Source organism: Canis lupus, chromosome 21 (genome assembly GCF_003254725.2).
Source record: "Canis lupus dingo isolate Sandy chromosome 21, ASM325472v2, whole genome shotgun sequence".
Classification (NCBI taxonomy): Eukaryota; Metazoa; Chordata; class Mammalia; order Carnivora; family Canidae; genus Canis; species Canis lupus.
Window position 1 is genome coordinate 22529054 of NC_064263.1, and position 11073 is coordinate 22540126.

Below are 11073 nucleotides of genomic sequence, written 5' to 3' on the forward strand. Positions count from 1 at the left end.
ATGGTAAATTCTTTTTTCAAAAATATCACCTTCACAATTGAAGATAGGTTTTGGAGGGGGGAGCATTTGGTGGAGTGGGTGGTCATATGGTTTACTACTTGGAGTATATAAAAGACAGTTAAGAAATTACTAAATCATAAGGTTTCTCTAACTGATATTTTTAAATGTGTGCTATATGACCCCATTACAGGTTTTCAGGATTTGTATAATTGTTGATGGCTAAAATGTAGATGAATTAATGTAGTTGCAGAGATGTCGTTGAATTATTTTATGTGGGATATGTTAGTGTTAACTTGAGTTTCTGAAGACAGAATGGGGTGCATTTGCAAAGTGCAGGCCTTAATGATAGCCGGCAGTGCGTTTCCCTATCATGGACAAGGCTGGCAGATATGTCAAATCAGGACACATTACCCATGTACATTATAAAAAAGATAACAGAGTTTATCTTATAGCCAGAGCTCTAAGAAGTGCCTCTGTCTTTGGCAGAAAGAACTGATCAGGTTCATGGTGGCAGGATGACAATGAAGGAGACAGAGCTGGCCTTCTAATACCTGCTTCTAGTTCTTAGGACACTTGGGGAGCCTAGGTGGGGGGCTAAGTGGGTTGGGCTTCTGAGTTGAGCAACCGACTCTTGAGTTGAGCGACCGACTCTTGATGTCAGCTCAGGTCTTGATGTCAGAGTCATGAATTTAAGCCCTACATTGAACTCTGTGCTGGGCATGGAATCTACTGGAAAAAAAAAAAATGGTGTGACCTTGGTAGATTATTTAACCTAGGTATGTTTCCTCAGCTATAAAAAACCCCACTTATGGTTGTGCTGTGAAAGGGTAGATAATTCATCATCGATTACCTATGACTGCTTAACAACATCCCAAAACTTAGTGACTTAAAAAATATTTATCATTTCTCAGTTTTGTGGCTTGGTTCTTTTTCTAGTCTCATGTGGGCACTCTGCATTCAGCTGGCAGATTGGCTGGGGGCTGGGTGGAACAGCTGGCCCTCTCCATGTGGTCTTTTATATCTTGGGCTTAGGGCATAGTGGTCTCAGAGTATCAAGAAGGCAGAGGCAATAGCATCAAAGCCTGAGCTCAAGAACTCACAGAACACTACTTTTACCACATTCTTTTGGTCAAAGCAAGTCATAAGGCTGGCCCAGATTCAAGGGATGAGGAAACAGACTCCTCATCTTGATGAGAGGAGCTGCAGAATACAGCTCTGTTTGCTGTCCATCATAATAATGTATGCAAAACAGTCCTGCAACTAGCATTGGTTAAACAAATGCCCATCATTTGTTTTTATAATCTGTGTATGTCCTCTAAATTAATAGGAGAATTTGTTAAAAGCCCCCAAACCATAATTTAAGTTATTTTCACAAACTGATGTTTGAAGATAGATTGAATCATTGGTGGTCTCCCCACACACAAAACTGAGATTGTCGTTATTACAAGATTAGATAGAAAGTGGTAGGCATTGTGACTATTTATTCCACAAATATTAGATGAGTGCCAGGTTTAAGTGCTGGCAATAGCAGATGCACTTTCTTACTCACTGGAGCTTATGTTCCTGAGTTGGTTCATAGGACTACAGTTGTACTTACTTGTAATGACACAGAGTTAAGTGGATCAAATATTCTAAAATTAAAAGAGGACGTGTAGGGTATCCATAAAAGCCTGTGCTTTAAAAAAAATTTATATTAAATCTGAACAGTTTGCAAATATACTAGAAAATAGATTTAAGACTTAGGAAATCGGAGAAATTTTTGCTTTTGACATATCCACTGTCATTTTTGAGGGGAAAAAAGTTACACAGTTGAAGCCTAGTGTAGGATTTGTTTTCTTAAAAATAAATGAGAACAAATGCTTTATTAGTAATTTTGTGTAATTTTTATTTAATTCTTAACAAAAACCTTGAGGTAAATAATAATTCATTGAGTTGAAAGAGACCTCTCTTGAGGCCAGTTCCTCTGCAGTAACTTAATTGGATCTGGTTTTTATTTCATTTTAGGGACAGCTACTTTTAAAGTTCTATTTAAAGTGAGTGATTCATAAAACAGGAAAATTGTACTTGCAGTGTTTATTAATATTTATATGATACTTTAGAGCTTACAGAGGGCTTTGAATATATCATTCAAGTTCTCTAACTCAAGCAACTATTATCCTCATTTTTCAGTTGAGAAATCAAGCTTACAGAGGTAAATGAATTGCCTCAAATTATATAGCTAATAAATGCCAGAGCCAGGTACTTCAGTCCTTCAATCTTAAAATTGATTATGAAAGCCACTTCATTCTTATGGTTTATAAAAGAAATATTTGCTTTAGGAATAGGCTCCTTTTATGTTCCTGCTTTATCCATTGCCAGCTTTCAGCACAGCATCTCTAAAATGTGCTCATTATAGTCGACGTGGATTCTTGGGGAAAAAAAAAAAAAAAAAAAAGCCCGAAACTTCTGAGACTTCACGAACTGGGTGTAGAAATGCTGCCACCTTTGTTTGGCTGCCAAGACACTACCACAAAGGGCTGTAGATCCAGGTCCATTTATTTCACGAGAGTGAGTGCAGCTGTCTTTTTGCTGTAATCAAATGCTCCTCTGTAGCCAGCTTTTTGTGGCCAGAAAAAGCAAAGTAATTTTTAGTACAGATTAGCATAAAAATCTCTACTAGATCAGTTTCAGGAAACAATTACTAGCTTAGAAACAACAATAAGTGTGATCTATAGGTTGGTTAAAATGGCAGTTAATTTCCAGACTTTTTTAAATGCCATTTATTTCGTACTGTGAATACTATATAAATAGAATACACTACCTGCCACTGTATTTGGTTTCATAAATTATTTGGACAGGGTGAACAACAGACTTCAAAACTAAGTAGAGGTAGTAAATCTGCCCTTTTTAATGAGTTTGAATTTACAGTAGTAGTTTAAACATCTGGAAGTTTAAAGTCTTAATTCATTCCAAATGTTCAACGGGGATATATTGCAAAGAGGATATTGTAATTGGGGATCAAGAAAACTACTATTGACTCAATCTGAAGCCTTCCTAATTTTCTATATACACATTAATCACTTAAAACTTGAGAGGCTGACAGTTCAAAGAGAGTAGAGATGGCTCCAGATATCTGAGTTGGCATGTTTCTAGAAGAGTAGCTTTTAAAAGAAGGCATAGTTACAACAAGGATAAGGTTTAAATGCTGTTAACATATCTGAAATATGGCCCAATGGTGCTGCTATGTTCTGTGCTTCTTTACTTAATGGGTATGAGGTGGGCTTTGTATAATTGTTCTTAATACTGGACTAAGGGGAGTTACAAGTCCCTGTGACTTAGAAACTGTAATTTTGATTAATGTGTCTTGTAATCCAAGAATCTGGTCTGTAGCCAGCACCAAGTATGAGACCAAGCATTCATTTAGTGTGCACTTACTGAGTCCCTGCTGGATGTTTGTTAGGCGTTGGTTTGATTTTCTTAGAGCAAAAACAGTTGTGGTAGCAAGAGGAGGAGTGATCACTGTTTGTGGTAGCTGCTGCTAACAGTGCTCACTACATGCTAGGTCCTGTGCTAAAGTACTTTACCAGGAATTGTCTCATTTAAAATTACCCACCTTGTGAAAAAGATAATATCTTCCCTCTTTGTTCAGGTGAAAATGTAAGGATGGGCAGGTTGTATAGCTAGTGATAGTTGGAACCAGGATTTTAGCATGACATAAAGACTTATGAATCTAATTTGTTCCTTGTATTTGCTTTTCATGCTAGTTTCAAATATTGTCTTGAATAGCTGTAATGGTCAATCTATTTAGCCCAGGCATGTAGCTAGGTGTCATAAAGATGAATGAGATGGAGCCCATGCCATGGATGCAAGGGTAGATAAGATTGAGCCCATACTTCGGTGAGCCAAGTCCTGGGGAAGCCAGATCAGCAAGTCAGGATCTGCCAGGAACTGAGTGAAAGGTAGGGTATTGGTATAAGGTCATCCCAACGAGGGTACTTGTGAGAGTGTAAGGAAGCACTTTTATTTACTTTTTATTTTTAAGATTTTATTTATTCATGAGATAGACAGAGACATAGAGGGAGAAGCAGGCTCCTCACAGGGACTCAATCCCAGGACCCGGGATCACACCCTGAGCCGAAGGCAGACACACTCAACCGCTAAGCCACCCAGGCGTCTCGGGAAGCACTTTTAATCGTTAGGCCAGAACAACAGATACACTGGGACTATCCAGAGCAGACCAGTACTTATGGTCACTCTAGCTAGAGGAAACCTCATGGTGTGAGTGGAGCAGACTAGAGGGGTGATCTCCCCTGCCCCCAGGTACACCTGGACTGCAAAATGTGAGACCCGTTCTTGTCTCCAATCATCACCCTTACACCCTTGCTGTTTGCCCTCCAGTCCTCAGCGTAGCTGTCACTTTTCTGGAGGCTCTCTATCCTTGAAATCTGAGTCAAGTAGCCCTTACATGTGCTCCCAGGCTTGCCTGGCTCTTCATAGATGTAAGCCCTGTGAGAATCTGTGTGGTTTCTACATGTCTTTCCATTTGGAGCTAAGAATAGCTAAGTAGAGAGTAGACAACAGCCTTTGCAGAAACCTATAAAAAACAGCAATATTTGTTTCCCCAGGTATTGCTTCATTTAATTGATGATGGTATATAAAACTAAGTGATATTTACCAATAATTGCCAGTAAGTCCAGTTGGAACAGGTTTGAAGCCCCTGAGAAATTGACATTTGCTAAGAGTAGATCTACCTTTGAAAATTGTATGTGGGACTTCATGACTCTAAATGTTTTTTTGCTAGTCTCTTCCTTCTCAATGAAAACATGACTTGTTATCTTAGGATTAGAAATATACCTATAGGGCAGCCCGGGTGGTTCAGTGGTTCAGCGCTGCCTTCAGCCCAGGATGTGATCCTGGAGACCCAGGATCCAGTCCCACGTTGGGCTCCCTGCATGGAGCCTGCTTCTCCCTCTGCCTGTGTCTCTATCTCTCATGAATAAATAAATAAAATCTTAAAAAAAAAAAAAGAAATATAACTATATACAGCTGACCCTCGAACAATGCAGGGATTAGCGGCACTGAGTCCTCTGCCCATTTGAAAATCATGTATAACTTTTGACTTCAAAAACTTTATCAATAAAAAAAAAACCCCTTTATCAATGGCCTCCTGTTGGCCAGAAGCCTTAGTGATAGCGTAAAGAGCTGATTAACATTTTTTGTATGTTATATGTTATTATATACTATACTCTTACAATAATACCTAATTTTATTGGGGGGAGTTTTTTGGTATTTCTAAGTTATACAGTTCATCTGAATTTTTTCAAATTGCCACAGATCTCCAAAAAAATTTCCAATATATTCATTGAAAAAAATTCACTTGTAAGTGGACGTATACAATTCAAATCTCTATTGTTCAAGGGTGGTCAACTGTAATAATGTTATTCACTTCCCCCCCCAAAAAAGAGTAAGTGATCATTGTGATATTCAGTATCCTATTTAAGGTTTCAAGATATCTGATTAAGATGTATAATATTTCTTCCTCTAACCAGTATTACACATATTAAACTGTAAAATCTGCATGGCAGTAGAGTTTTATAGTCGGAAGGAGTTTTGGAAACTATATAGACAACCTCTCATTTTACAGAGGACTGGACAGGACATCTTGCTCAGGATTACACCACTCAGTGGTGGCAGAGGCCAAGGGAGGACAGAAGTGTCCCAACAGTGTTGTGCTTTGTCATACCACACAGACATAACTGAAGATGGAAAGCCTGAAGGAATCATTTCTTGGCAGGTGAGCAATGTCCACCCTTTAAATTTACTAATGTAAACGGTAATCCTACAAGTATGTCAGCTTTATAGGCGAGAGATTTATTAAGCAGGCTAGGGTCTGGGGTTAGTTCTTGGCACATTTCTGGTTTGTGTTACCATAAAATTTGGTCTTGAAAGTGTTTGGTATTGCTTACATCTTATTTGGCAATTCCTATTCTTGGTATGATTTTTTAGAAGAGGACATGTGGTTAGATAATGGATTTGCAAAGTCTTTTTCCTAAAAAATGAAAAGTTGAAAGCTTTCCTTATAACTGCATCTTGTGGGATTTAAACTTCCTTGTAGTAATAGCAGCTGCTGTATGTCAAGCACCTACTATGTACTATGTCCTGTTAAGTACTTCGTATGCATCAGTTATTAGGTTCACCATAACCTGGTGCAGTAGCTCTTGGTATCCTCATTTTATGGATGCAAAAGTGACTTGTCCAGGGCCATTCAGTGGTGGAGTAGGATTCAAACACTGACCAACTGATTCTGGTAGACCAGTTTGCTCCTCAGAGTGGAAATACCTACCTTTTTAAGAATGTATATGAAAAGACTTGGAGGAAAGCACATCAAAATACTAATGATTAGGGCAGCCCGGGTGTTTCAGTGGTTTAGCACCGCCTTCAGCCCAGGGCCTGATCCTGGAGACCCAGAATCGAGTCCCACTTTGGGCTCCCTGCGTGGAGCCTGCTTCTCCCTCTGCCTATGTCTCTGTCTCTCTCTGTGTGTCTCTCATGAATAAATAAAATCTTAAAAAAAAAAAAAAGTAGCCTACTGGGACACCTGAGTGGCTCAGTGATTGAGCATCTGCCTTTTGGCTCAGGGCATGATCCCAGAGTTCTGGGATCCCTGCAGGGAGCCTGCTTCTTCCTCTGCATGTGTCTCTGCCTCTCTCTGTGTCTCTCATGAATAAATAAATAAAATCTTAAAAAAAAAAAAAAGTAGCCTACCTTTACTAGAAATGATTGGTCTTTGCATTACTTGTATGTAAGTTCTCTAAGGGCTGAGACCTTGTGCTCACTGCAATTGTCTCCCACTGCCTGAAACAGTGCCTGGCATGTAATAAGTGCTTCGTTTTTGTTGAGGGAATGGGCAAATGATGTGTTCTAGGACCAATGGGAAATTTGGAGTGGCTAGAGGATTAAGAGGAGGGAAAAGCAACTGGAGATGAAGATGGAAAGGTATGTGGAGCTGTCCAATCTCTGAAAACCATTGAAATTCCTGCTCAGGAATTAGCCATCACCCCCTGGTCCGGGCATACTCCCAAGAGATACTAAGCCTAGACCTCTTGCCTTTGTAAACTGCCATAGGAGCAGAGTCTTTCATAGGTGTATAGATGTATGTGGCAGAGTCCAGCCTGCAGTTTCTGGGCATGTTTAGAAAATGAGAGAACATAGTTGAACTAAAAAGCAAACTCCACATTGGTCACTGTTAATCATAATTAATAACATCTGTGATTTGTGTAGTCTCCCAAAGTGTCCCAAGTCTTGAGACATGATCCGTTTGGTCCCCACCAGGCCCTGCCACAATAATAACCTTGGCATGTGACTCCCCACTCTCCCCTGCCATATATACCCTCTTATTTATCACCCGTCTTACCCCTTCCTTTCCAAGTCAAGTAATCTCTGCTTTGTTTTTTCTTCTCTTCCTTCCCTTCTCAAACCACAACCCATATAATTTTCACTACCCCCTTCAGAACCTGCTTGTGTCTCGGCTCCAGCCTTTTTATAGAGAAGGGGAAGGAGCAGACCTGGAACAGTATGGTGAAAAGATGTGTACTTTTATTTTTATTTTTTGAAGGTTTTATTTATTTATTCATGAGGAACACACAGAGGCAGAGACACAGGCAGAGGGAGAAGCAGGCTCCCTGCAAGGAGCCCAATGTGGGACTTGATCCCAGGACCCCAGGATCACGCCCTGAGCTGAAGGCAGAGGCTCAACCACTGAACCACTCAGGCATCCCAAAATGTGCATTTTTAAATTACCTCCATTATATAGTGGCATTTTCCTCCAGGCTGCAGTTCCTTTTCCAGTTTTGCAGACTCTGTGGGTGCTAGATGATTAAGCACGAAGGAGGCTGCTTGTGCTTTAAAATCATAAGCGATCTCAGTGCTCATTCAAGATTTAAGTCTTTACCCATAGTATGAGATTTATCAGTTTGCTTAAATAATAGAATTAAGGTAATGGTTTCTGCTATGCTTCATATGATACTTAGAAAGGAATTTAATACTTAATGAATGCCTCCTTATGCCAAGCACTGTTATGAGGCACTTTATGTATATAATCTCATTTAAGACTCACATTTTGATGAAGTTGATACATTATCCCCACGAGAGAACTGAATTTCAAGGAAGTCATTTGTCTGCAGTCACATGGTCCATGTCCATCCCAAGCCAGAACCTGTGTCTCTACAAAACACTATGCAGCTAGTCTCAACTCCACCACAGCACTCGAGAATGTACCAAGGGTCTTCACAGATGTTGTGTCATCTCAGTTTTCCTTAAAACCTGTGAAAATGGTGGTATCATCCCTAATTGACTTGCCAAAAGTCCCAAAAACCACTGAGACTCAACTTCATGACTCCTCTAGTTCTGTGACTCTCTTACTCAGTCTGGTGTTTGGGCAAGGGGTCCCATGCACATCACTCTGCTAAATGAGGGATTTGAGTCCAGCTCTAGAAGAGCTAGAGCAATGATGGGCTACGCCAGAGGGTCCAGACCACAACCCCTGTGACATCAATGAGAGCAGGGAGATGGGTGCTCATTTCCTTGGGGAGGTCTGGATGAGATTGCCATCTCTTTTCTGCTGATGAGAGTAGAGGCAGGCTGGGCTGGGACCTGAAAGCATCAGAGGAAGAGAAAGGGCAGGGTTGGACAAACCAGCTATAAGAAGCAGAGGTTTGGTGTGAGGACAACCAGTCAGTGCTGCTGCTTGGGAGCTGTATGGCATTGGGTAAACCATTTCATCTTCCTGACTCTGTTCATTGTGCAGTCACGGGCAAACCTCAACATGGCTTGGAATGCCACTTTGTCTGAGGGAAGGCTTGGCTAACCTGACTGCTGGTTATGGGAAACTACCCCAGAACAAGCAGGAAGTACTGATGATGATAAGAACCTGGAGATTAATTTCTCTTCTTTGCCCTTAAGAGAGAGGTTAGGCAAGTTGTTGCCCCCATCTGGGCCTCAGTCTTTTCATCTGTAAAGCAAGGATTCTACTATCTCCATGATTTTCTAAAAGATTTTTTTTATTTATTTGAGAGAGTGAGCAAGAGAGAGCGCATTAGCAGGAGTAAGGGGCCGATGGAAGGGGAGAAGCAGACTCCCAGCTGAACAGGGAGCCTGACCTGGGGCTCCATCCCAGGACTCTGGAATCATGACCTGAACCAAAGGCAGATGCTTCACTGATTGAGCCACCCAGGTGCCCTGCTAATATCTTCATGATTAAGGAGAAAATAGTCTGCTATTTATGCTATCATGTCACTGAAATGCTCTGATAGAAAACACGCTTCTAGATGAAATTAGGAAAGAATGAGCTTCATACCAAAGGACCTGAAAAGACTTCTTGGAGGAGTGTGGTGTGAGGTAGGTCCTGAAGGCTGGACAGGGGTCAGCAGGGAGGGATGCAGAGTTTGGGTGGACAGCCAGGGCAGCAGACCAGGTGTCCTCCCAGACAGGGAGGCCACTGCTCTTCTCTCCCTTCCCATTCTGACTCCATTAGTGTCTCCCACATTCATAGCTCCAGCCCTCAATGCTCAATTCTAAGAGGCTATTAGTTATGAGACACACTTTTAATTAAGTAGCAGCTTTTAGGAGAATAATAATAAAAAAAAAACTCCACTATAAACACACATTGGTTTTAAGGTGCATCTCGGTTTCAAAACCATTAGTTGTGGGGAAAATGTGTATCTTAGAAGTGAGAAAATACTGAATATGTCACTTCAAAATAAATACGACCCAAAAAAGTTCGTTATATAGACCTTGAGACCGATATTCATGTTCCTGTTTTACCACATAACCACTATCATTCTGGGCAAGTCACTCTATTTCCTTAAGCATCAATTCATTTTTTAAATGGCCTGTAAATTGCCTGGGCATAGGAGGCGAGCAGTTAAGGTTATTTGAATCTGAATGTTGACTCATTTTGGAAAAAGATCTGTAGAATATATTTGGTCTAAAATTAGGGGTTGCCATAGTTTTTAATAAAAAACCCATATATTGTCATTTTAGGATAGTATAACACAAAGCAACAGTTCTCAACTGGGTGCGATTTTAACCCTCAAGTGACATTGGGCAACATTTGAAGGTGTTTTGGTTGTCATAATGGGGTGGCGGCAAGCTTCTGGCACCTAGTGTGTAGACAATAGGGATGCTGCTGAATATCCTCAGTGCACAGGAACCCTCCCCCCGCCCCGCCTGAACAAAGGACATTCTGGCCCCAGATGTCTATAGCATGAGGTAAAGAAACTCTGATACAGAGATTAAGAATGTTGGGTGGGGGCACCTGGGTGGCTCAGTCAGTTAAGCGTCTGACTTTGGCTCAGGTCATAATCCTGAGGGAGTTCATGCTCCAGTCTCACTATCTCTCTTTCTCAAATAAGCAAATAAAATCTTTAAAAAAGAGAGATGAGAATAATTGTACATTTGAACCCTGGGTCTACCACCTACCAGCTGTGTGTCCTTGGGTCAGTCACTTGACCTCTGTCATCTGGGGGAGAAAGTAACAGTTTCTGCCACAAGACGTGGTTATGAGGATTACTAGGACTTAATGTGTGTAGAGAATTACCAGCGGAGACCAGCTTCTAGGAGGCAGCCAGTGAGTGTCAGATGTTAAGGAGTTTACTAGACTGTGAATGTACCTGGTGACCAGTACTAGGACCTCAGATAAGCAAGCTAACTCCTTGTGCCTCAGTTCCTCCACTTGTTAAAAAGAATGTTGTAGAGATCAAATGAAATCAAGACTATGTAGCATACTGGAAACAATGGAAAATTTTACACATTACATTTGTGTCGTTATTATTACCTCAAACTCCAGTAAGAGAATGTTGTGGGCGGGAGCAGTAAACTCTCCTGGGCCAGGCTGTAACTCAGAAGGAACAACAGTGAGAGGAGGCCCTTAGAGCAGCACGTTGCAGGCCCAGCCACAGCTAAGTACATCCTCAGCTGTGCATCCAGGAAACTGCCTTTATTGCATAGTTACATGCAAACTGCACCCAGGCTCTACATACCACTGTACCCAGAGGAGTGCTTGGCGAATCAGCATACATGCCTGTGCTGCAGGCT